This window comes from Podarcis filfolensis (genome assembly GCF_964270895.1).
Source record: "Podarcis filfolensis genome assembly, chromosome: 1".
In the NCBI taxonomy this organism is placed as follows: domain Eukaryota; kingdom Metazoa; phylum Chordata; class Lepidosauria; order Squamata; family Lacertidae; genus Podarcis; species Podarcis filfolensis.
The window spans coordinates 32,110,831-32,138,230 of NC_139604.1; the positions used below are offsets into that span (position 1 = coordinate 32,110,831).

General features: G+C 42.5%; 2 long non-coding RNA genes across 3 annotated transcripts; one reads left to right on the forward strand and one right to left on the reverse strand.

Moving 5' to 3' along the window:
* The first annotated feature begins 535 nt into the window (after positions 1 to 535).
* On the forward strand, positions 536 to 26,049 carry LOC310746247. 2 transcript variants are annotated; one of them, XR_014540527.1, is made up of 3 exons: positions 536 to 606; positions 18,530 to 18,705; positions 25,031 to 26,049. It is a non-coding gene; the product is annotated as an uncharacterized lncRNA (long non-coding RNA). The 2 variants fall into 2 exon arrangements; XR_014540528.1 differs by lacking the exon at positions 536 to 606 and adding an exon at positions 11,729 to 11,851.
* LOC310746313 lies at positions 19,786 to 25,033 on the reverse strand. Its single transcript, XR_014540617.1, has 2 exons — positions 23,115 to 25,033; positions 19,786 to 22,735 (listed from the first exon to the last, which is right to left on the reverse strand). It is a non-coding gene; the product is annotated as an uncharacterized lncRNA (long non-coding RNA).
* Positions 26,050 to 27,400: the final 1,351 nt, after the last annotated feature.

The following is a 27,400-nucleotide window of genomic DNA, read 5'->3' on the forward strand; positions in this document are numbered from 1 at the left end:
TGTCCTCAATGAATTTGTCTGCCTCCACCCCTTTAAAGCTATTTGAGTTGGTTGGTAGCCAGTGTTATGACTCCATCTTCCGATTATGAATTCCATAGTTTATCTATGAGATGTCTGAAGAAGTACTTCCTTCTGCCTGTCCTTAAACTTCCGGCCACTGTGGTCTAACGCAGAGTGCGCAAGGCAGCTTCCTAACTTTTTTAATCCTAGCATAACAATCAAGGATACTGCGCTATTACAACTCTATGCAATTAAATACCGTTTCCACCTAGTGCATTTTTCTTGCATTTGGAAATGCCGCTGGGGGTGGAATAATCTAATGGGACTTCAGCCCTTTGTCATGCCATCTAGAATTGTGGAGTGACAACAGCAGAACATTCTACTTCCTATATAACCATCCTTAACATTTCTTTCGGTGTTGTTTGTGTGAAATAAAATATTCTACCTGAACTTGAATTGCCTTTCATTTTCAGGGAAGGAGATGAATTTATAGTTCTTGCTCTAAACTTTTATCATCTTCTTTTTATGGGCTGGTGCCACCGGGATTGTACAAGTGGTGACATTAACTATTATAACCGTAGATGGAAAACAGAATTCAACATTTCGGTAATGACTGTACATTAGCATTTAATTTGTGATTTATCATTTGGGCTTTAGTGCTAAATCAGCTAATAATAATAACAATAATATTTTTAAAAATCCCAGTATGTCCATGTTAAATAAAAGAACTGTGCTTAGAAATAAAATGTCCTGAAGGATATTGGATTAGAAGGCACAGAGTTTATATTTAATTTCTTCCTATCAGTTGCTGCCTGTATAAACTCACAATATGTCTGGATCTACACAGATCTATGCAATTGGATAAAAATCTTAATATCCTATCTTAAATTTTTATCTGTTTGCAAGGATTAGCCCATTCCACTAATTCATGGAGGTCGGAATCTTAGCTATTTGGCTGTTCCTTACTTAAGACTGCATCCTAAGGGAAATCTTGCAGTATCAAATCCAATTGTAAACATTAGCAGTTAAACTGTACAGACTTGCTTCATTCCAGAAGAAAATGATATTGCATTAGGAAGGGGGCATTTCTTTTGCCAACTGCAATGAAATATATTTTCCTCATAAAAGGCCTAAATGGAAGACTGTCATCAAATTGCAGTGAGTGATGGGCTTGGGGTTCCTGGAGGAGTAACTATATTATGCAGAGACATGGTACTGCTGCCAAAACACCATTCCAATACTGAGTCCTCTCTTTCCTCCCCACCCAGGAAAATATATTATTGCTTACCTCATGCTGACATCTCGTCACTGCATGTTTCCTCCAAAACATTTACTTATTTAAGAAAACCTATACCCTGTCTTCTTTTCGTGATCACAGTGTTCATGATGGCTCCCAGCAAATTAGAAACCATTCCAAAATGTGTAATAAAAATTTCGTTTGGGGCCTGGAACAACCCAGAGTTTCCCAGAGTCAAAATATGAGAAACTATGTGTCAGAGACTGCCTCTAGGTCCCGGCTCACAAAGGACCAACGCTAGCCGGTAGAACGGAATAAAGTCTTTATTGAAGTATAATTTCCATTTCCACATCTTAGCGTGCGTCTCTACGTCTATTCCCTAGATCGGCGAAGTCCCATCTGAATCTCCGCCTCCTGTACACCAGTTCAAGACCCTAGCCTTGCTCCACCTTTTGCGTCTCTCCTTTCGCCTCTGGGTCCTACCACCCCCCGGGGTTCCTTCCTTCCTGGATGCCTCGGATGCGGACCCTTCGGATTCCTCCCCCTCCCTTCGGCGGGCTTTAGGACCTGGCTCCCTTTCCGGGCTGCTCATTGCGCCTCCCTCTGGTACATTTGAACTTGGCGCGCGCGCGCTGTCTCCGACCCTCCTCTCTACCGTTTCCTCGCTCTCTGACGCAGGCGTGGCTGCTGCCGGAGAGCTGCCTGTCGCTGGTGCCTGGAACTCCTCCCCCCTGCTGCTCTCTGGTGGAGTAGCTGGTCCGGATTTCCAGCTGCTGCTCTCTGAATCCCCTCTGGTCCCTTCTTCCTGGGGTGCCCCTCTTGGTAACCCCCCAGCTCTGCCCACGGGAGCCCCTTTCTGTGAATCCTCCGATTCGCTGGACAGACTTAGAGATCTCGGACGGCTATCATCGCTAACCTCTCCTTCCGATTCCTCGCCATCCGTTCCCTCTGCTCCTGAACCCCTGACACTATGATTTGTTCAAACCATGATTCAATAAAACCAGGATCAATCTTGCACTGCTTGCACTGCTTCCTGGACCAATTCAAGGTGCTGGTTCTGACCTATAAAGACTTGCACAGCTTGGGATGCCAACACCCCATGGACTGCCTTTCCTCAATGAACCTATCTGGATTCTGAGATCCGAGATCCAGTCCAGGAGACATTTGGAGGGTGGTAATGGGAGAATGAGCCTTTTTCTATGGTACCCCCTGATTGTGGAATGCCTTCTCCAAGGCAGGTCTCCTGGCACTGACTTTGTCATCTTTCTGGTACCAGGCAAAGGTGTTTTATTTTCCCAAGTATTTGGATAATATTGATAGCCAGGCGTCTAGTGGCTACTGGTGTTCATCCTTGTGGGTAGGTGTAGATATTTTGTGTTGCTTTCCATGACATTCTTTTGAATGACACTCTTTGATCACGTTTGGACAACTGGTTTATTGAGCATTCACCCTGATTTACATGCAGGGAGGTCAGACTACATTAGCTATTCAGTGAGCATACATTCTGATTTGTTTGCAAGGAGGGTAGATGAGGTTGCATCAGCAGGGCTTTGTGGAGTTGCATCCACAGCCATGTCACTCAACTGCAGCCATGGTGGAAGGAGCAGGACAGGACAACTGGATCTAATGCAGAGCGATTGCTGTGCTGCTTCCAGACTGCACAAGTAATTAGATCTGGGTTGAGCCCGATGTCATCACATAATAGCTGGCTCAGCCCCATGCTCCATCCTTGAACTTCCCCATTTTAGGGCACTCCACTGGCCCCCACCCATGGAGATACTACTAGTAGATCCCCCTCTTGCCTCCTCCAGTTGGTGGAAGGGAGAAGCTAGCACCAACAGGCTGGTGCTCACAGCATTCTTTTGGGGGCAGCAGCTAGGAGGCTGGCTTAGATGGGAGAGCTGGGCAGATCTCCATTCAATCCACCAACTTGACATAAGTGGGCTTTAGATTGCTGTGTTAATATTTTATATTTGCATTGTTTATTAAATTTCATACACATTTTGTATTATTGTTAAATTCCTTTGGGGTGCCTATCACACACACACACACACACACACACACACACACACACACACACTAAGGAGAGGGAGGAATGTGCAAGCTAAACTGGACCACTGGAATAGTACAACCCTTGAATACGACCAAAGCTTGCTCATCCTAGAAAAGCAGTGCTCCATAGAATTATCTACCCTTATATGGGGAAGGAAGGGAATCTGATATTGATACAGCCACTTCCTGAGTTCACAGACTCCTTTGCCCAACAAAATGTGGCCAACTCATCAAGAGAGACTCCCCATTATGTTGCGATGAATTCAGATTTCATGGGAGGAAAATACTCTCTATCTAGAACTATGTAGTAGCAAATAGTAACATCTTTTCTTTCTTTTTTCTGGAAATCAGTTTCAGTGCTCAGGTTGTTTGGTCATTTAAAATACCTGGGGAATTGAGAAGTAGCCTTTCGACAGCTCTGAGCTTCCCTTCAAGTGGCGTATGCAGATGAGTGCCCCCTTGATGTGTAACAAGAGGGCTCTGCATCTTTTTTAATAGCAACCCTGATGGTAAGACATGCCCTGAATAGCAAAACATACTTAACTACAGTAACTAAATCCATATACTAATAACTCTCCATGATGCAGAGTATTTGGCAGACGTTTTCTTTCTTTCTTCAGCACAGGAAGGTCTGATTCCAATGTCTAGTTTGATGTTGCTGCTTTCATTAGGAGTTGTATTGAAACGGTTGTGTTGGTTTGTAAAGTTACTGGGTTGTATGGCTCTTATGTTGTTGTTACACTGTAAAATGCCCTGTGGCCTTTTGCCAAATGGCAGCACGTAAATTTCTAAATAAAATCCTCCACCCCCCCATCGTTTTTCTAGATGCAAAAGCTTAGGGAAAATGTAACAACTGAAATAGTATTGCTCAGTAGGGGTGCACAAAATTGAAAAACAAAATTAACACACCTCCGTTGGTTGGAATGTGGACTCCTTCATTCCCACACCCCCTTTTGCTTTTGTTTTTTCACAGTTCTTTTATCCAGTGCACCTGAAATTTGTAATATGCAAATCTTGTCTGGTCAACAACATTTGAAATTCCAGATTTCCCAGATCTGTGTGAAGGTACATGAAATCAGTGTTACCACTTCAGTGCTGGAGGGCATAGGTGCCAAATCTAGATTGGGATCCCTTGGCCCCCTCCCCCAATAATTTTCATCTGGGAGCGCAGCCCCCTCAATATTGGCTTCCCCCACCCACCTGCATTCCCGCCTCCCCCTGGCTGCCTCCCCACAGCCACATACCGCCCTCCGTTTCCAGCTTGCCTCCAGGATGAGCAAGGAAAGCATAGCGGTTGCGGCAGGCGCATGGAAGTGTGTAGTGTGTGCATGTCTGTCCTCCACCTGGCTGCCCAGCCTTCCTTCCCCTGCTCGCCTGCTCTCTTCCTCTCTCTGTATGGCTTACTTTGATTGGTTACTTCCAAGTAAATACGTCTAGAACTGCAATGTGGTCTTAGGATGACAATCCTAATCACCCTTGGTATGGGGTAAATGCCATCGAGCTCCACAAGATTTACTTCAAAGTAAGACTGTGTTTCTTGAGTTTGCCATGCGTCGGTATGAATGCTTGTCTAATATCCTCCTGCCAGTGCTGGAGTGCTTTCCCAACTTTCCACTTGCACCAAAGTGATCAAAATCCTTTCCAAGGGAAACTTTCCCCCTCGCTGGCACTTAGGCACCAGTGTGGTGTAGTGGTTAAGAGCGGTGGAGTCGTAATCTGGTGAACCAGGTTCGCTTCCCCGCTCCTCCACATGCAGCTGCTGGGTGACCTTGGGCCAGTCACACTTCTCTGAAGTCTCTCAGCCTCACTCACCTCACAGAGTGTTTGTTGTGGGGGAGGAAGGGAAAGGAGATTGTTAGCCGCTTTGAGACTCCTTAGGGTAGTGATAAAGCGGGATATCAAATCCAAACTCTTCTTCTCTTCTTCTTCACCAGGCCCAGGTACTCCAGAGATCTTGGAGGCGACCCTGTTTACATTTTTACCTGTTTCTGATGCACTAATTCATTTGTCTACATAATTAGGTGTGGTTGGGGTTTTTTAAGCAACAATTTTATCTCGTTTTCAATGTTTTCTTAGCCACAACCATGGCTTTTAATCAGAAAGTGTATTATAAATACATTTTAAAAATAAAATCTATGTGAATAGGACTCCTTGGGAGAAAATCTTGTTTGGGGTTCCAAAATCTACACTCAGTTTAAATACACCCCCCCCCGGCCCTCTGTGGAACTGTGCTCCTTTGCCATAATAGCTCTGAGATCCATAAAGGAAGCATTTTCTTAAGAATGCAGTACACATTACCATAATTTTCTGATGTAACAAAGAGGAATTCAGAAAGAGGTATCTCTCCACCTGGCTGCTGTGCTGGGAGCATTCAAACTGCATCGTTATATGATCATTTGCATAAAGGTGAAATCACTGCACTGTAAGAATTTGTAAAGGCACTACAATTATGATTGTGTAGATGTGGCTGTCAGCATTTTCGGGATCACTCACTATGCGACCTAACATCTGGAAGTGATGAGTGCTCTCGAACTCTGCAGGCTTCACTGGGAATTGAATGTAGTTTTGAGTACACTTGCCCCCACCCAGAAATTGGTCAACACCTTGCAAGGTGGAGCCCTGTGCAGCATTGACACTATCAACGTTATTCTATACCAGCCGCAAATGATGTTACCTACCAAGCTGAATTCGGCTCGTCTAAGCCATATAAGGTAGCCTTTTCGGACGATAATAAACTTGTTTTCGATTCCTACCCAGAACTGTAAAAGAAATGCAGGGTTGTTAAGCAGCTGCAAAAAGGTGCTGGTGGTCTGCGCCCAACTTAGAATCATAGGATTGTGGAGTTGGAAAAGGGGTCAATGCAGAAATCACAGGTAGGAATTGGTGTGTTGAAAGTTGTGCAGGCTTGTTCTATACCTGTGTTGTAGCATATTAAGTTTTCTTTCGATATTCAGAAGTTAGGATACAATTCTTCCCCCCTCCTTCCTTTCCCCCCTTATTCTTTTGGAGGAATTGCCACTGGCTACAGAAGAGTCATGAATGACTATCTGTAATTCCAAGCCTCAAATTTCCCACAGCAAACGGGACAACACTGAAGCACACCATTTAAGGACAGCATAATAAGACACAATATTTGTGAAAAAAGCATTTTAGATTACTTTTTTCCCCATAAGCTTCTGCAGACAGTTTTTTTTTTTGGTGTGTGTGCAGCTTCACACATCCCATGGAAATACAGCATTTCATGAGACGTTTAATCCTTAACTGTGTATTTAATGAGTTTCATACAATGAACACTTAATATTATTTTAGTTTTGTGTCAACACAAAGCACATTGGTTTGTTTTCACAAGATATAAAATCTTGCCGTCCTCCCATATCGGATCCTCCTGCAAGATAATTGACCACAATGCGAGTTACAGCCAGAATCCTAAAATCAACGTTGAGGGCAAATAATGAAAGGAAATGTCAAATATTTCACAATAGTGCTTTCATATAATAAGAATGCTCATAAAGGACCCAAGCCTGTTGAATTATTTGGAATTTGTCTGCTGACTTGAGTGGGTTTTTTTGTCAGCCTCAAGAGGAGAACTGAGTTATGTTGGTCCAGTTAGTCATCTTGGCTGTAATCCAAGACTCGAAAGATACAGTGCAAGTAGACCCAGACAGGCTTTTCATTCGACGGTCTTCTATGCCAACCACAAACCTCTTTTTAGCCCCCCCCCCCATGTTAGCAGTCTGCTTGTCAGTTCAGTGGGGGAAGGTATTCTGGTTGTGTGAACGAAATTTTGAGGCTGAGGCCTTCCTGATATTGTTGGAATACAACTACCATCAGCCATGCCCGTTGTCCATGCTGACTGGCAGGGGCGGAGAAAGGGGGTGCAGTGGGGGCGGATTGCCTTGGGTGTCCTTGCTGAGGGGGGTGACATTGGCGGCATTCCCCCTTTCCCCTTCGTTTTGACAGCTGGGAGAGGCTTGGGAGTAGCGGGCGTACAGTGCGCAGAATGTCCGCCATCGGTGGCTTGCTCTGTCTATTAGGGTGTCTCTCTCTGCCTCGGCTGCAGGGTGTGCGCACCGCTCTTTGCACCCAAGTGGCTATCCTGCGCCTGGGAGGGCACTCTCCACCCCCCTCAGGAGCACGCCCGCCCTGGGCAGCATGGGCATATGCTCCGCTGCTGCTGACTGGGGCTGATGGAAGTTGGGAGTCCACAATATGGAGGGCCACAGATTAACCCTTCCTGACTCTAGAGAGATGCTTGGTATAGTGCTTGGTATTTGTGGCCAATTGGTGTACCGAATTCAAGGCTATCAATAGCATATCTACCATTACCAGTTTAACCAGAATATGGATGACACCATTTGGCCATTGTATTTGCTGGGCATTTTCCTTTTTTTTTTTTTATCATTTTTATTAAGTTTCCCATTTTAACAATCCAATCAAATCACATTGAATGTTCCAAATTATACAAATACATATCAAATTGTCCAAATATTCTGCCTAAATTATAAATTTTTTGTTGGGACTTCCCATGCTTCATGTTCGGGGAGGGGGGGAGCTCTGATCATGTCATATCTCTGCTGCCTTGAATAGTCTTTCTAATAGTTCCTTTAAAATTTGCTGGGTATTTTCCATTCCATTATATCAAGGCTGAACAATATATGAGGCAGGCACTTCTGTGGTGCAATTAAACTGACTGAAGCTAATACAGAGCTTATACCAGCAAATACTAGTTAGACCCTATCCTTCCTGGTCCACCACCGCTACCACGAATCTGGGGCAAAGTAAATTTTAGAAGGTTGTGATACTTGAGCTACACATGCTTGGTGATGTTTTTATTTTAGAGGGCTAGAGGGTGTTTCTCTCACTTTCTAGTGATTGCTGTGAATATCAGACCAAGCTGGAAAGAACTGAACCTTACCTTGATCAGCATGGCTCAGGTCAGTGAAATATTATTTGCTGACTAGATACATTCTGTCAAGTGTTTGTGGCTTGTTTGATTTTAAAGCGCCAAGTTTCTTCTTCCATAGAAAATATACATTTTGTGGTATTCTTAACTCTGACCCCCCCCCCACTTATGGGTGTTTGTGGTTTAGGTGAGTAGGTTGAGCAGCATTCCTTGGCTTCTCAGCTTTCCCCCACCTGAAGATAAGCAAGTCTTTAGTCCTTGTAGAACTTGAGATACGATGCAAAAAATGCAAACTTCATTACCTTAATTTGATTTCTGAGAAACCAGCCTGCACCCACCTTTCAGCATTTTCAGCCAATCAATGAAGTCCTAGCAATGACTGACGCGTAAGGAAGCATATCTAGACAAAGAGAAGGCTAGAGTTGAAACACCCATTGCTGGAGCCTAAATCATCTGAAATTATATTTTGAGCTAATAGAGTATTTCCCATGCATTATGATGGTGAGTTAGCCGTGAGAAAATAGCATCTCATTTATTCAGAACTTTGATTATGTGCATGTTTTTGGTCGTCTGGCAACTATTCAGATTTGGCTTTTGGTTGTGAGACAAAAATGGAAGGGTCTCAAGCTGGTACAGGAAGAGAAACAAAATAACACAAATCATGCTCAATCAAAGGGTAGGTGTTGATTTTGTAAATAAGGAGAGATTTGTCTGTATAACCACAATACATAGTTCCAAACTTCCCTCAAAACCACTGGTTGGGAGGCATTCATTTTGTCATACGCATTAATTCAGTCGGCACATTACAATGTTAAACTAAATGACATTATTACAAAGCTGTGCTAAGAAGTGTTGACAGGTCCATATGGTAATTTTACAATGTATAATGAACACAGACTCCTTTCTTGCAGAAATTTATAGTTCAAATCTATACCCAGGATATCCAGTTTTATTTCCAGAAACTTAAATTGACTTATTACGATGTAGTGAATGTATAAATTAGTTCCAGTAGTTAAACTGAAACATTTCCCTACAGACTCAATTAGATTCATTAATCTACGGTGTAGACCTGTAAACGGTCCATTGTTCTTTCTCCACTCCCCAAAATGTCAAAAACTATTTCCCAAAGTATAAAATATTTTTCTTCCAAAATTATTTTAAATGGAAATAATTGTTAAGTATTTTTAAATCCCAGACCCACACATTTCTAATTGCATCACCCTTTTTTTTCTTTTCCATTAGAAGAAAAAAAACACACCACTGTCGCTAGCTCTTGCCTGATAATTTAGTGGGATGCTGGCTTGTTTCAGTGTTCCATTAAACTTCAGGTGTACCATCTTCTCTCTCTTTTTAAGGATCAATTTCCACGTGCACTGCGAGGAATAAATCAGCTGGAAAAGACTCCTGCTGTTTTCATAACCTGCGGCATATATATCGTTACAAACCTTGGCATGTGATTGGACAGAGGTAACAGGAAGGCAAAGGGATTAGCCAATCGCAAGACTGGGAAGAGTCTGAGTTTAGGGAAAGCTGCTTTGCACATTTTAGAGTTCTTTCCACTTCCAAGAATGAGGGGAATATACAGGAGTGCAAACAATTTTGCAAAGAAGAAGATTTCTTAGGAGCCATATAGGTGAAAAATCCTGCTTCCAGACTTGTGTTGTAGAAAGTCAGATTCCGTTTTCTAGGGTACGAGTAGCTAGTGGGTGCCTGGATTTCTATATCCCTGTTATAAACTATATCTCAAATTCATTTTCACTTTATCACAATCTTATTCCCTGATGTTTTCATGGAGTCTTCATTCTTCATTCACGTCTCCTAACTTTGTAGATTTCAGCAGGGGTAGGCAATAAGCACAGTGGTAGTAGGTAAGTGGATGAATAAGGTAAGTGGATGAATGTGTTTAAAATTCCACATTTGGGCAATCCCTTTATACAGCCAACCAAGATGTCACAAAATCATATGCAAGCCTTTAAGCTTTCCAGAGCTCTTCAACAGGCTAGATGGCAAGCAAAAGGAAAAATAAAAAGGGTGGGGAGGAGAATACATATATTTGGCTGGTGGTGCGGCCATCTCTGTCTGCATTTTGTAAAGGGCTTATGATGAAGTGAGGGAGGAGGCAACAAACATTCAAAAGGGTGTGTGTGTTTTAGATGCTGCTCAGATATCAGGTTGCCTAGAGGTGCCTTAAGAAGCAGAAACATACAATAATGATTCCCCTTTCTATGCAAAAACAAGAACCAGCCATTCTTTTTAAAAAAACAACTAGCATGACCTTAAATTAATCTCTATCTTTGTGAATACAAGAACAATTTGTTGTTTTCCTGTTGTCCAATTCCAAACTTGTGTATATCACTTAAGGATGGCAAACAAGCCTGGGTAACACCTGGTTTTTGTATTCATGTAGCTAGAGGGACAGTTGTTACATCTTTCTGCTTTAACGATATGTCTCAGTGAAGCCCGATACCTGCATAGCACCTAATACAGCCCCATTTTTTTTTATAAAAAAGAACATTGTTTTCACAATTAATGAGTAGTACATACATCAGCTATGAATACAGCCCCATTTGAATGTTAGTTGCCTCCTCGTACAAAATTCCGACAGAGATAGCTTCCCCCACCCATACCTTTTCATATTTGCTTACCATCTAGCAGATTAAGAGTTGTGGAGAAATCAAAAGCTTAACAAACAAATGTCCCAATGTGATTTTTATTGGAACCTGTCTGGCTTCAGTTCCAGCTTGCTCACCCTCATCCATCTGGGTACCACTTCCTTCTTCAGAAGTTAGGCATCCTTTGTGAGATGAGTAGATAGCAAAGAGGTGGAAGATACTGTAACCTGCATATTGGTGATACTTCAGTCCAAATCTTTAGAGGAATTATCCTAGTGGTTGCTGCAGCCAATATCCATCAGCTCTTAGTTTACCCATTACAATTTGCTCATAGGAACATACACATTATTATTATTATTATTATTATTATTATTATTATTATTATTTATACCCAAGCCATCTGACTGGGTTGCCCAAGCCACTTTAGGATCTCTAAGACATTCTGCATGAATCAAAAAGTACCAATTGAGCCAACTCTTAGAAATTTATTTGCCTTTAATAATTTGTAGCCTGCTTTTATTAGAATTTCTTGAAAGCAAATCTTACCAGGTTTAGTTCTCACCATGCCTAACACTTATCCTATGCACACTTGGGAATAAACCCAATTGCACAGCAGCATTAATTGCTGAGTAGACAAGACTGTGCTACATGGTTCCCCCTTAAAAATGTATGCAAAGATGTTTCTGCACTTATTATTCAAATTCTTGGTTCTAATGTTCCCTGCAAAACAGTTCATATTTATCTCAAGTATTTTCCAGATTACTTGTCTTAGCAGTTTCTCCAGCAATCTCCCCACTGTAACTTTTAAGCAGACTCTGCAAATAAGAAGCCTCAGCATGTGAATATGGACTTTCTTTCTGTATCCACTAGGCAGATACAGGCATGAAGAACATACCGTGAGATTAGATGACTCAGAGGTTCAGATGCTGTATTAATGTTTTCCAGTTGGAGCAAAAGACTAATGTACTGTGAACTCTCTCCATTGTTATTTTAATCCACATTACAGATCTATTCATCTAAATATTTAAGACTGTGATCCTATAAACAGTGAGTAAGCCCTGTTGAACTTAATACACCTTTTTATAGTAGATATGTATAGGACGGTGCTGGTGTAAGTGTACTTCTTAAAGTTGGAGTAATAGGACAGGCCACTAAACCAACCTTCCACAACCTGGTTCCCTCTGACTTGGTGGCTTCCATAGGCGTCCTCTCATGCCAAAGATTGTGGGTGCCCACAATGTAACGCAGAAGTGTGACATCACACGCACATGCCCTCCTTCGTGTGCTGCCTCCTTGAGAGGTCTGGAGGGTGGCAACACAAGAACGGGCCTTCTCTGCACCGGCTCCCCCTCTGTGGAATGCTCTTTCCAGGAAAGTTCACCTGGCACCTTCATTATACACTTTTAGGTGCCAGGCAAAAGTGTTCCTTTTTAACCAGGCCTTTGGTTGATCTGATTTACATCCTATGCCCTTTTAAAATGTTTTTTTTTAAAACCCTTGACCCACCCCCATCCCCTGAAGATTTTTCTTCATAAAACTCCAAGAAATGTTGTCAAAGGCTTTCTCCGCGTCTATGAAGATTAGAACTGCTTTAGTATTTATATTCACTTGCAACTTCTCCAAAATGTTAATTATGTTCCTTGTATTGTCCGATAAGTGTCTACCCGGGAGAAAGCCAGCTTGATCCTTATGGATCTCTTCCAATAGCACTTTTTTTAACCTATTAGCCAAAATGTCAGCAAATATTTTGTAATCCACATTAAGGAGGGATATGGGGCGGTAGTTCTTAAGTTGCGTCTTTTCAGACTCAGTTTTCGGTATAAGTGTAATGTAAGCTTCCTGCCACGACTCCGGTGCCTTTTCCCCCTCTAATATCTCATTGCACACCTCCATTAGTGGCCGAATTAACCAATCTTTCAAAACTCTATAATATTTGGAGGTTAAACCGTCTGGTCCTGGAGATTTGCCCAACTGCATATTTTGAATGGCACCCGCCACTTCCTGTTCTGTAATTTTGTCACTCAACAATGTCTTTTTTTCCTGAGAAATTTTTTGTAATCCATTTTTCCTCAGGAATTGGTCTAACTCAGCCTCTTTCTGTGGCCCTTGTGTATAGAGTTGTTTAAAGTATCTCTGGAAGCAGTTTCTAATTTCCAATGGATTCTGTATGATCTTTCCATTTACCTCCAAATTTGTAATAGTATTTAATTTCTGTCTTTTCTTCATCTGCCATGCTAGCAGTTTCCCACATTTATTGGCCGATTCAAAGGACTTTTGTCTCATCTGCTTAATTTTCCATTCCACTTCCTGATTTATCATTTTCATATATTGAACTTGATATAACTTAATTTCTCTCAGAATCTCTTGGGATTTTGATTTCGCTCTTAGTCTTTTCTCTCCTTCTTTTATTTTTTCCAGGATTTTATCTTTTTTCTCATTTTGGGTTCTCTTCTTTATTGCATTCTGTTGAATCAGAAACCCTCTCATGACCGCTTTGCCTGCATCCCAGATTGTTCTTTTTTCCACCGTAGTGTTCAAATTTATCTCGAAATAGTCTCTCAAAGTTTTTTGGGCCTTCTTAGTCACCTCCTGATCTCTAAACAGGGTGTCATTCATTCTCCATCTAAAAGAACCGATTGGCATTAGTTTCATCTCCATCTTCACTGCATTGTGGTCGGAGCAAGTTTTTGGGCAAATTTCCACTTTTCGTGTCTTAGGTGCCAGTCCTCTAGTTATCCATATTTGATCAATTCTTGTCCAGGTCATGTTGGCTTCAGAGAAGAATGTTCCCTCTCTTCCAAGGGGGTTCTTAGTTCTCCAAATATCAGTAAGGTCCATATTGTCAACTAGTTCAAAAAAGGTTTTTGGTAGTCTGCCGTCTTTAGTTACCACCTGTCTTTGCGACTTATCCATGTTAGTAGATACCACTCCATTCATATCTCCCATCAAAATGATGTTATAGTCCATATAGTCCAACAATGTCTCATGCAGTTTCTTGAAAAATTCAGATTTCCCCTCATTTGGTGCATATACTCCTACAATCAAATATTTTTCACCTTGTAGTTGGATCTCAATTGCGACAAATCTTCCTTGCTCATCTTTAAAAGCAAATTTCGGTGATAGGCTCTCTTTTGCATAGATAACAATTTTTTTTTTTTTTTTGGTTGGGCGGGCTATTGGGTTGTTTTTATTTTTATTATGGATTTTGTGGTTCTATATCTTGATTTTATTCTGTGAACCGCCCTGAGACACCTGGGTATAGAGCGATATATAAATCCAATTAATAATAATAATAATAATAATAATAATAATAATAATAATAATAAAAGTGTTTTTTTTTCTTTAAAAGGTTTAGGGAGTCCTCTCATTTTGACTCAAGAAAACCACCATTTTATAGTTCAAATCGGGGAAAATAAATACAGTAAATGGACAAAAGTACAAAGATTCACAAAATGTTTAGGGGTATGTGTACCCCTGTGTTCCCCCAGAAAAGAACCACTGATAATAATACATGTGGTGTGTATGAGGTCACACACACCAGACAGCAGTGGCGGCAACACTTCTTCCTCCCTCCCCCTCACAGATCAGGAGGTGGCGGCGAGGCAGAGGCGAACAAGATGGCTGGTGGCAGTGGCTCTTTCCCTTCCACCCTCACGGACCAGGAGGTGACGATGGTGGAGGAGCAAGCAGAGCCAGATATGGCAGCTTCTTTTTCACATGAAGAGATGGAGACAGCAGGGAAGGGCAGCCCCCACAAATATATTATTGTGGATGCCTAGGCACTCACGGCCCCCTGGAGTTGGCACCAGGGATTAAAAGGTAGCCCCACATAGAGCATGCTGTTGTGATCCAAAATGGGTGTAACAAGGGCGTGTGCTATTGTGGTCAAATCAGACATCTCAAGGAATGGGCGTAGCTGATGCGCTAGATTTAGCTGTGCGAATGCACTCCTCTCCACCACCTCAGGGCTGAGTCCAGGAGCAAGTCCAAGATAAAAGGAACAATGGTATTTCCGGGTGGAATAGATATGAAGGAGATAAAGAGAACAAAGTTATAAGTTCAGAAATCTATGACCAACCAGAGATCGTTCATTAATGTCAAGATTCAAGACTCAGACTTCAGAGTACCAGTGTGTAGAAGATGCATAATTTCTGGGTGATCATAAAGCACCTCTGCACCTCTCTTTTACGTTTCACATATAGAAACGCACAGCCCAGGGCAGGCTTGCTTGAATCTCTTACCTCCTCCATTTTAAAATATAAGATGCTCAGTATTTTACATTTTGGCATCCCTGGGCAAAAGCTTCAACCAGGTTCAAGTATGTAAGACTCCATGCCTGGAGTTTTTGTTATCTGCATAAATGGGGACATGTATCAAAGGAAGAAATTCATTTTCACTTTGAGCTTAGCTGGGATTTGAATCCTACTCATTTTCTATGTATTGCTGTACATCTTGTTTCTTCTCTTACCAAAGCTCTCGTCCTGAATATAAACTACTGCTAAGCAATCACACTCTGATTCGTTTCATTAACCCACAATTTATGAAATTTGAGATACAGAATTTATGTTGCTATTTTTCAGGATATTGTGCTTTGTAGTTGTCACCTGGGGAATTTCCGGCGCTTTTTCTGCCCTTTTGCCATTTTCTGACAACTTTCTTTGCTTAGCAGTTAAAGCTGCATTGAACAATAAAGATCTTAAAGATCTGAGTAAGCAGACATAGGATTGTAGGGCAGGGGCCACATACACTGGTGATTTTACAATAGGGGTAGTAATAATTGATCAGCAACGAAACAGCAGCAACATCATCATCTACTCTTACCAGCTTGTTTTGCCTTTTTGACTGGTGCAGTCAACATTTTATGGGGACTGCTTTGGTGCTGACACAATCATTGCTACACCACATTTAACAAGGTACAGTGGTACCTCAGGTTACAGACGCTTCAGGTTACAAACGCTCTGCTAACCCAGAAATAGTACCTCAGGTTAAGAACTTTGTTTCAGGATGAGAACAGAAATTGCGTGGCGGCAGTGCAGCGGCAGCAGGAGGTCCCATTAGCTAAAGTGGTACCTCAGGTTAAGAACAGTTTCAGGTTAAGAACGGACCTCCGGAACAAATTAAGTTCTTAACCCGAGTTACCACTGTACAAATATTATCGCCTATGCACTTCTTCCAGATATATAACCATGCCATCAATGCACAAGAAGCAGAAATACCTCAGAGTTGCACTCCATACTAACATTATCTAGTACACCAACAGCAAGCAAATGGAGAGAAATGGTATCAATAGCAATTACAGTACAGTGGTACCTCAGGTTAAGTACTTAATTCGTTCCGGAGGTCCGTACTTAACCTGAAACTGTTCTTAACCTGAAGCACCACTTTAGCTAATGGGGGCTCCTCCTGCAGCTGCGCCGCCGGAGCACGATTTCTGTTCTCATCCTGAAGCAAAGTTCTTAACCTGAAGCACTATTTCTGGGTTAGCGGAGTCTGTAACCTGAAGCGTATGTAACCTGAGGTACCACTGTAATTGTAATTCCAGTGGTAATACAACTGAAGAGGAAAATTACATGAAGAAACTGACATACTAAAAGCATTGGTTTGAAGGAACATCACACAGCAACTTTGCTGAAGCTAAGTGGGTCTGGATCTGGTCAGTTCCTCGATGAGAGATCACCAGGGAATCCTAGAGACACTATCTTGCCATCATGGAAGAATGATGCATGATACAAAAGTCAAGTGTGTATACAAAGATCTTAGAAGAGTCTTGAACAGAATAAGAGAATTAGAAAGCCCAAGTGGTTCAATGAACTGCCCCAAAATGCATTCTGACTGGTTGATGTGTGTCCTGTCCTGTCACCAGCTTTCATAATGGATGCCTGTCCTGTCACCAGCTTTCATGACGGATGCCTACCTATTCCTTTGGGTGTGTGGTTGTTGCAGATCTTCACAATCACCACCAGCGGGCGGCCAGAATGCACATGGCCAGGTGACTGTTGGGAAAATTTCCCTGGCCACCTAGGTAGCTGGCTGGAGTTCCCGCCAGTTCCTGCCTTTTAAATTGGCCAATGAGAGTCCTGCTCTGGAGGGTGTGCCTCACTGTATGAAAGGCCATTGGCTGCCCGGCTGCCTCGGCAGCTTTGTCAGAACCACATAGAAAGCATATCAGGTCACATGAGGCACGGTAAATGGAGTTGCCCTCGAGATCTTTAAGGCTTGTCAAAGGATTGGGGGAGGGCAGGACACAAAGAATGATGTGCTCACTTCAAACGTATACCAAAATTTAGGGGATATTTGACCCATATAGGATGCTAGCTATCTTTCATCAGAATGACAGGTTTACTTCTTTGTATCTGATGGAAGGAATTCGTCTCATCTCCTCGTGCATCCCCTGCCCTCCCCAAAACTACAATGGTACCTCTGGTTACGAACTTAATTCGTTCTGGAGGTCCGTTCTTAACCTTAGGCATCACTTTAGCTAATGGGGCCTCCCGCTGCCACTGTGCCACTGCCGCACGATTTCTGTTCTCATCCTGAGGTAAAGTTCTTAACCCGAGGTACTACTTCTGGGTTAGCAGAGTCTGCAATCCGAAGTGTTTGTAACCTGAGGTACCAATGTAAATACAACCTTCACCAATCACGTGACCTCCAGATATTTGGGGCCACAAATCTCCTCAGCTGCAGCCAGCATGTGCTGGCTGGGCTGATGGCAGTTGTAGTCCAAAAACATCTGGAGGGGGTCAGGTTGGGGAAGGCTAATTTAATAGTAACAGTTGGTCTAGATGTATTATTACTGAAGTTTCATAAAGGACCCCTTCACAGGTATGCTTTCTGAATTATTTCTTGAAACCAGAGATTTGGAGACTCTGGTGTGAAAGGAAAAAGTGTTACGGATGTCACCTTTTAAGTTAGCCAGTGGATTAAATGATTCTAATATCTGGCATAATGACATTCTGTATGGTCTAGATCACATTTGCGATAGTACATCTGACACCGTTGTAAACCCTGGAAGAATAAGGCTAAGAGAATAGCTTGCCTCCCCACCCCTTTAGCTTTAAACACATTACAGTTGTGAGTGTAAATCACTTGTCAGTCTATGGCAAATGTAACAGTGTTATAATCTGAGTTAGGGGGAAAGGAAATAAAGTATAGATAATCTTTTTGGCCATATTCCTGGCACCATCATACATTGGAGACTGACAGGTCCTTCACTTGAGTGACAGGTGTCCTTTGAAATGCCTGTGAATCAGTATCTGTACAGACTGTTGAAATGCATATTTCCATCCTTATCGTAAAGGAATGGATGGGCAAGATAGGTGCTGTTAACATTGCAAATAGCTCCAGAATTATTCATTGTCAGCTCCAGGCAAAGAATAGGGGGAAAGTTTTATTATTCACCACGCACAATAGCAGGATGCTTAATGATTCTCAGTTACCCTGGCAGAATTGTCTGTCGACTTCAGGCACTAGCAATGGGTGACACAGGTCTGGCCAAGTGTTAGAGCAAGATCATACGTTCTGGTCCCATTTTAATTTCTAATACATTAATCTTTCCCTCACAGATGCACAATGAATATTCCACAGTCTCTTGTTTGTCAGAAGCTGTCTGGCTTTCATCTATTCAGGTGGTTTCATTGACTGTGAAAGCTTGCTTAAAAGGCCTGATCAGTCAATGACAACTGTCTCACAATAGCAGTGCGTAATGCTTCCTTTTTTTCTTTTCAGGCATCTGATAGACAACTTTGACACCTGATCTCTGGGGACCTCAGAGAGTCACTCAGAGTTCTTAAGAGACTTCCCTTACTTTATCATTCCAGAAAGAATTGTCACAGGTGAATGTATCGCACTTTCGCAGGAGCTGAACTCGACACCCTCCTCCCAAATCTATTTCATTTGTGCCGGTAGGTTCCCCCCCAACCCCGGAATTAAAATGGATTAAGTTGGCTTAATGCTGTTTTACAAGCAAGCTGCAAGCGCCACACTATTCATTTTTAATTTTAATCCTTTGTCTTAGCCTGTTAATTGCAATTGTTTTAAGTCCATTATCCCAAGGTGCACATTGTTGCTAGATGGATCCAAATGCTTGTAAGCTTTGTCCTTACTTTTGCAAATACTGACCCTTGAATTGTTAACTTAGTCGATGTCAGTGCATAACACCAGACTTGGGTGATTCATGCTTTAATTTTTTATATATTTTTTTAAAAAAACCTTCTTGTGCCTAATTAAGTAATAATCAGGGAGCGGGGAGTGTAGCAGAATTAATGTACCCCTAAGATTTTTTTGTTTTTTGTTTTTTTTTAACTGAAGAAATGTCATGGTGATGCCGGTGAAACACATTAGTGTTTCAGCTTATACTGGGCTGGGAATTCTCTAACTGCACTGTAAAGTACAGGTATTTTTAAAAGTTTACAGATTCAGCACCTCCTTCCTGGGAACCCCTTCCCCCCTTTGCTGTCTATACTTGAGTTACAAACCAGACTGCCATATCTGAGGAGAGCACAAAACAACAGGAGCCCATGGGGAGAGGCAGAAACTGACAAATTGCCTTTTGTTTGACTAGGGATGCTCCCTTCACATTTCTTTCACTGAAATCTGCAGTGGAACCACCTGCGGCAAATTGCAGAGTGCTCAGCGTTCATCAGGCTCTGGATGTGATCTGCATCCCATCTGCTTATAAGTGTATTACAACTGGTCTGGGAATTTAATTCTAGGTTCAAGGGTGTACTTTGCATTGGGACCACAGCCTATACACATAGGGAACTTAACTCTTCCCTCCCTAGGTGTGATCCCATATAAGCCACTTGTATTGTGATTAGCAATTGCAGAGAAACTTCATAGTGGTAGCAATGGGAGATTATTTTTTTCCTTTCATTGACCATTACCAGGAGAGGATATTTCCATCAGAGTCACAGCTTGGTAGGGAAGAGTTAAACTGCTTTCCCATTGGAAGTTCCTACATAGACCTAGGATTTTAAAAAAAAAAAACCCCAACTTGGCTGCCAGCCATTCAATTTACATAATACGTAGTTAGGCCCTCAGTCCCAGTTCATGGGATTCTGGGAAACTTAGTGGTTCTGAGGAGGGCGGAGCTCTCTGTTCCACCCCATAGCTTATACAGTACAGTGGTACTTTGGGTTACATACGCTTCAGGTAACATACGCTTCAGGTTACAGACTCCGCTAACCCAGAAATAGTACCTCGGGTTAAGAACTTTGCTTCAGGATGAGAACAGAAATTGTGCTCCGGCAGCGCGGCAGCAGAAGGAGGCCCCATTAGCTAAAGTGGTGCTTCAGGTTAAGAACAGTTTCAGGTTAAGAACGGACCTCTGGAACGAATTAAGTACTTAACCCGAGGTACCACTGTATTTTTAACTCAGCAACTGAGTTGAACTTTGTTTCCCCAAAAGCAACTCTATTGAGAAGCAAAGTTTTCATATTGGCATGCAAATGAGTTTTCTGGTATAATTTCATTTAGAATTTGTATGTACCATACATTAGTACTAGCCAGAGGGTTTGAACAAGGACTGGAGTTGTTCCCTGTACAAAACGCTGTTTGCTTCAAGCCCCCTTTTGGGTAGCTCTCCCTTCCAGTCCACCTCTTCATGTGGCTTGACTTCCCTTTCCCCTTCATCCTTGCCTTTTTGCTTCTTGAAATTGCCCAGAAGCAGAAGCTCTAAAATACAAAGGTGTTCTCCTGGCATTTCCGGCCTGACTGGAAGCAGGAAGTCCTGCGTCTCAAGAAAGGAAATCAATTCTTGTGAGATTGCCAGCTCAGTTCTGCAGACCCAAGAGGATTGGATCGTTCTAATAAGGGCCTGATAATCCTTTTGCTGAAAGAGGCTGTGAACCTTTCACTAATTAGTGTAGCTATTAATACAGTATCATGTCACAAAGCTATAGAACTGAAACTCTGGGACTGTGATTGGATGATATATGTACGTAATAGAATTGTGCTAAATTCCCAAAAGAGTTCTATTCTAGACTTTAGTGGTGGGTGGGTGGATTGCCTTCTAAGCCAAGAGAACTATGCAACCATCCACATTCTGGTTTATATCTTAAGCTTCAAAGTCTACCTCTTTATCAAAAGGTTATTGTAAGTCAACAGTGGTGTAACTGCATCCCTCCAGAAGATCTTTGACTCAAATTCCAGTCTCCCCCCCAGCCTGGGAGTTTTATCAGCCAACCCTGTTTTAAGTTGATGAGATGATAGAAAGAATGGTTCTGGGATTTCCACGTGTTGTGGTGTTTGTCCACACTCATGAGCCAACCACATTTGAGATCAGAGGACACGTTTTACTCTAGGCCATATTGGTACTGCCTTCTCCTTTCATTTAGGTCTGGTTCAATCCCCCCCCTCCCCGATCCATCCAGTGCAATTTCCTCTACAGGCACAGAATGGATGTGATGCTATCTCCTCTCTGCTTATTGTACATAGTGACCAAAATTGTGGAGGCTGACCTGCAGATGACCCATATTTAGGTTGTCCTTTCTTATATTATGGGAGCTAGACAATGGATTTTACTTCCTCTCTTATAATACTACGAGGCTAGCACCAACCACAGTTACAGAAGCACGTTTGTGAGTGAAAGCATAATAAATATAGGTTCGGACGAAGCCTTTTACACAACATGTTTAGCCAACACCTTGAATGGGTAACACAGCAATCCAGAGCAATCCATCTGTCCTGCATGCCACCCTGCCACCAACCCCAGCCACACGCTTCCCCTGGCAGGCAATCATAGGGCATTCTGCAGTATATTCCGCAGTCTGCTCAGGTATGTCAGTGGGAGGGAATCTAAATGGCTTCACCAAATCCCATAAATATCCTCCTAAACATGGCTGCTTGGACAGGAGGGAATGGATTGTGGATGCACATATTTAACTGTTGTCTTCATTCCAGTCCAACCAATCCTTGAGTCTGTTCTAAAAGGGTTGGACATAGAGTATTTCAGATATGATAGGGCAGCCATTACTTTTTGAAATATGGCAACCCTAGGATATGATCAACCAATCATTGGTGCATGGTGGTTTTTCCTCCCTTGTGACTCTGAGGATGCCTAAACTCAGCCTTCGTATCGCATGGTTTGTCTGTCCAAATCTGTGCCTGGATGAGAACAGTATAGAGAAAATCCACTGGAAATGGCAACCAGGCCCCATAAACTCACTCTCAGTTACAATGACTTTGCCCATTAAATTTTGCCATGTGACAGCAGAGCCATATTTAATACATGGTGGTTTATTGTTCTAGTCAGTTGTGAGCTGGTGTACCATAGTGTCTAAGAGTCTGTGCTACAAATCAGGGTGTCTCCCCCTCTTTTATACCTCCTTTTGCTATGAATTTAGTAGGTGGTCTGAATTGTCTCTCAGGATCCACCACCCCTCCCATGGCCCTCTGCCCTGCAATATAGAGATAACAATACCTACTTTACAGGGTTGTTAGGAGGATCACAACAATGCATTATGATCTAGTTCTCACAACATGGTAAGCCAGACTATGGCTGACTAAGACGTTTGTTGTTAGTCTCAGTGCTTTCAACAATGCATTCCTCAAATTCTTCTTGAGCACCCCTTTCTATATGCTGGGTCTTTTGTTTTGCCAAAGTTTGTGTTCCTTTTCATTCTCCTCCTTTGCACAATACTTTTGCATTTTGAAGGAAGCCTTCTTGCCTCTCGTAGCTGCTTTGACTCTGATACACAAGCATCAAGTTGTACTGAGAAGTGGTTTAGCAGGTATGGCAGGGGATAGGAAGATTTGCAAAGGAGAAGGCCAGTGACAATACCATGGTCTTAAGAATGAGCATGGAGAAAAGAAAGACCTGCCCTGATGCTGCCCCGATCTACATGTCGTGCAAGACTCCAGGGTTTGGGAATAAGGCACAGTGGGGACTGTAGTGGCTTTATTATATATGGCTTATTTACCTACATCTACAACCTGGGGACACGGGTGGCGCTGTGGGTAAAACCTCAGTGCCTAGGACTTGCCGATCGCATGGTCGGCAGTTTGAATCCCCGCAGCGGGGTGAGCTCCCGTCTTTCGGTCCCAGCTCCTGCCCACCTAGCAGTTTGAAAGCACCCCTAAGTGCAAGTAGATAAATAGGTACCGCTTTATAGCGGGAAGGTAAACGGCGTTTCTGTGTGCTGCTCTGGTGCCGGTTCGCCAGAGCAGCTTCGTCACGCTGGCCACGTGACCCGGAAGTGTCTCCGGACAGCGCTGGCCACCGGCCTCTTAAGTGAGATGGGCGCACAACTCTAGAGTCGGACACAACTGGCCCGTACCGGCAGGGGTACCTTTACCTTTACCTTTTTACAACCTGAGTCTATGATGGAGAGGTTCACAGCATTAGCACGCCAAGAGGGTCTTGCTTCTCCCATAGCCCACAGCCTTATATTCAAGAAGAAATCAGCCATGGCTCTCTCTGTGCCCTTTCCATTGTGCAACCTTTTTTTCCTCTAGGTCCCATCACATCACAGAACTCTTAAGCTCTGGCTTTTGTCCTTCTAACTATCTAAGAGCTGGAGGAGAGGCCCAGCCCATTTGCTGTCTGGCACAGAGCCCCTCTCCTTGCTTTCTTAATGACCCATCACTTTTCCTTTGTTTTCATAATGGTTCATCACTGCAAGTGATTATCTCACCAGGATGCTAGCCTGGTTTATATTTTAACACTTGCTGAATCCAGGGCTTCAGTGTCTAACCTCCAGTTTAACACCCCAAGCCTTGATTAAGTTCTAACACTAACTGGATCCAGTAAATATAGGTATCTGACATCCCCAATTGCATAACAATACGTTATGCAATGCTTGCTCCCACTGAACTCAGAGGGACTTACTTCCAAGTAAACAAGCATAGGATTGGGCTGCATATGCATTTAAAACCATACATGGAAAAGGTGTCCATAATTTTCCAAAGGGTCTAATTCTTCCATATTTAGGGCAGGGAAAATACTTTAATAATCCTTATCTGCTTATTTCCCCTATGGAATGTAGTTATGATTGACTAGGTGAGGGAAAAAGGCTTTGTTGAACATTGCACTAAAGTTGGCCTCTATACTCCATAAAGGCTCATTATGCAAAGATTATGAACATATAACAATGTGTTTTAAGTGGGTGGCAATGATCCATAAAATTGGTATGGCTAATTAACAGATCAAATCTTTATGAGGACTGGATCACTTTCCATACCCGTTGGTAGTTTAATTCCGGAAGTATTTTACTATCCACACATGTTTAGCAGAATTAAAATAACAGTATAAATGTTCAGTGGGATTAAAACAACACTGAAATGAAACCAAACAAAACGGGTTGGTTTTGCTAATAGATGAACAGAGAATCCCAGTGTTGATATAACATTACACAAAATCTAGAGCAAACACAGCCTGAATCCCAGTCTCATTTCACATGTAATTAACCTTTCTCAATCAAGCTAAGCATCCCTCACACCATCACCACCACAACCTCCTCCTCCTCCTCTTCCATAGCTCAGTACCTGCTTCCCTACTTTTATGAAGATAAAAGACAAGCCTCCATTCACAAGAGTAGTTTCGTATCCAGTGCTTATCATCTGTGTCTGGGTTACTACTCTTTCTCTGATGTTATTTAATTACATCGTGTCCCATTGTATCTCAATAATTATATTCACTAATTCATCATTCACATATACTTCCTTTTCTCTTGATCACAGGCTTTGGGCTTTAAATGTTTTGCCATTGCACACATCCATCCATATACATTAGATACTGTTAACCAAAAAAGTGTGCCCACCTAAGCGTCAGCTTTAGAAAGGTTCCTAAAGTATCTGGGTTGTGGAATTGTGCCATGTATTGTTAGGGTTATCCAGATGATCAGCTGAAACAATTCCTCTACTACGACCTTTTTTGCCCCTTTCCTGGAAAGGTCTGCAAGGCTAAATGCAAAGACTCCAGTGGAATACCCATTAGAGAGGGTAGAATAATGGGATCACTGTCCTGTATTGCCCCTACTCCTTTTTTCTTAAAAAGGCCAGATAAAGCACAGTATCTTACTTGCCTTTCATAGGGAAGGCTGGCATGGGAGTTGAGCTTGACCCATAGTAAGGTTGCTTAGAGAAACCTTCATCAGTTTCACTTCAGCACCTGCCCAACTCAAGGAGAAAGCTGCAGACTGACAGCAAGCGAGGGTAGGTGGTCATCGGTGATGTTGCAGGCACTATTCAATTGAGTTGCATCCAACAAAGTTATACCCACTGTCCTAGGTTAATCATGATCCTAAGTTCTACGTTAGGCATGCCTATTCTTTTCAACAAATCTAGACTGAGTAGGACTAACGTTGGATCCAGTCCATAGATGCCTAAGAAATCCATGCAACTATATTCAAGGCAACATTCCAAACTGCAACACTATGGGGTGTTGCGTGTCAAGAAGATGTAGTGTTCGTAATCAGAACTGATCCCTTAACGGAAGACCTCTGGATCCCATGTAACGGGTGAGCTGATCAGCCCTTCTAAAAGACCTGCCCTTAAGCAGATGCTATGAAAGAAGGAGGCAGCTGGGAGAATTCCCAAAAGCCACTTCACCAAACATCCCTCCTAGCCCTAATATTTATTTATTTATTTTATTTGTATACCATCCTTCATCTGACGATCTCATGGCAGATCACAACTTGATCTATGATAGATCTTTTCATTTGTTTATGGAATATATATGTCCCACCTTTCCTCCAAGGCTCTCAAAGTGGGGTACAAACTTCTCCTCCCCCTCATTTTATCCTCACAGGGCAGGGCAGGCTGAGAATGAGTGACTGGTCCAAGGTTATCCAGTGAGCTTCGTGGCTGAGTGGGGATTTGAACCCTGGTCTCGCAGGTCTTAGTCCAGCATCCTAGCCACTATACCACACTGGCTCTTTCCCTTTCCTCCCTTGCCAAATTGTTTGCCGGGAGCAGAGCAGAGCAGAGCAGGCCTTGCCTGGTGATGGAGTAGAAAGAGTTGGGTGTGGCTGGGCAAGGGGAGCTAACTAAGATTCTGGATGCAAAGGCTAAGAGATATAGCCAAATGCAACATCATGAGCATTGTCTTCTCCAAGCTTTTTGACAAGCTTTTCAAGATGTTGATTGCTTGCAGTGAGTTGGGGCATTTTTATCAAAGGGTTAGTGTAACACTAATAATTTCCCCCAAAGTAAGACTGACAGAGTTCAGCAGGTCTTAAAAGGTAAAGGGTAAAGGGACCCCTGACCATTAGGTCCAGTCGTGACTGACTCTGGGGTTGCGGTGCTCATCTCGCTTTATTGGCCAAGGGAGTCGGCATACAGCTTCCGGGTCATGTGGCCAGCATGACTAAGCCGCTTCTGGTAAACCAGAGCAGAGCATGGAAACGCCGTTTACCTTCCCGCCAGAGCGGTACCTATTTATCTACTTGCACTTTGACGTGCTTTCGAACTGCTAGGTTGGCAGGAGCAGGGACCGAGCAACGGGAGCTCACCCCGTCGCAGGGATTTGAACCACCAACCTTCTGATCGGGAAGTCCTAGGCTCTGTGGTTTAACCCACAGTGCCACCCATGTCCCCAGCAGGTCTTACTCCTAGGTAAAGGTGAATAGGATTGCAGCCTTAATATGTATATCTATATCTATCTATAAATATATATAGATATATAGATATATAAAACTAAGCAAAGCAGCAGATGTCTTTCCCCAAAGCTCTTCCCGAGAGCTTCTGAAATAGTGAAAAGACTCCTATAAAGCCCTTTTCTACTCTAGAAAATGTTCAGGATAAGCATTTCTAATTTTGCCAAGAAAAAAGAGAATGTCTCTGTCATCGCATGCATGACCTGGGGACTGACACAAACAAGAGCTGAGCTTTCTGGAACATGAAAAAGATGAGATACTAACTAGGATAAAGAGGGGCTGGAATTGAAGTACATGACAATTCCTGGCAATATATATGGAGGTTGCCAAAGGAAACTAAACTCACTAACAGAACTGCAGTTTTCCTCCTACTGCATTGTCCGTGTGTTTAAGTAATAACTACATTCCTTTTCCAACTATTTTGATAGATTTATCTTGCTATGCCTTGGTAAACCTGGCAGTACAAACGGACTAGATATAGGCACCTTATTTCAGCAAGTAACACTTGTCTTTGCATTTAATTCTCTTGGCAAGGTCTTTGGTTTCTTGGGTTTGCAAAGTCTGCGCAAGGTCTTGCCAAATTCATATGAAAGATAGACTCTCGTTTGCATATATTTTGGATGAGGCACCTTGTTCTTAAAAAAAGAAAGAAAATGTTATGCTTTCTCCTGCTTACAGCTCCACACAGAAAGCAGACACACAATGGTAAACAACAACAAGACCATCTCCTTCCCACATCAGAAGTGTACAATTTACCTATTTCTCTTAAACGTGTGATGAACACAGAATGCTGTCTTGCTGCTGAAACTTTGCTCTCAGGAGTGTTGTACCATGACTAAACTGATGATAAAGAATGCTTTCAGTCTGGAATAAGTGTTAGTCACTTATTAATTGATTTTATATCTACTGCTTTTTGTATTTTTACTGTTGCTGCGATAATTACTTTTATTTCCGTTGTTTCTGATCTGTTTTATATTTGTTTTATGGTTCTCTTTTGTAAGCT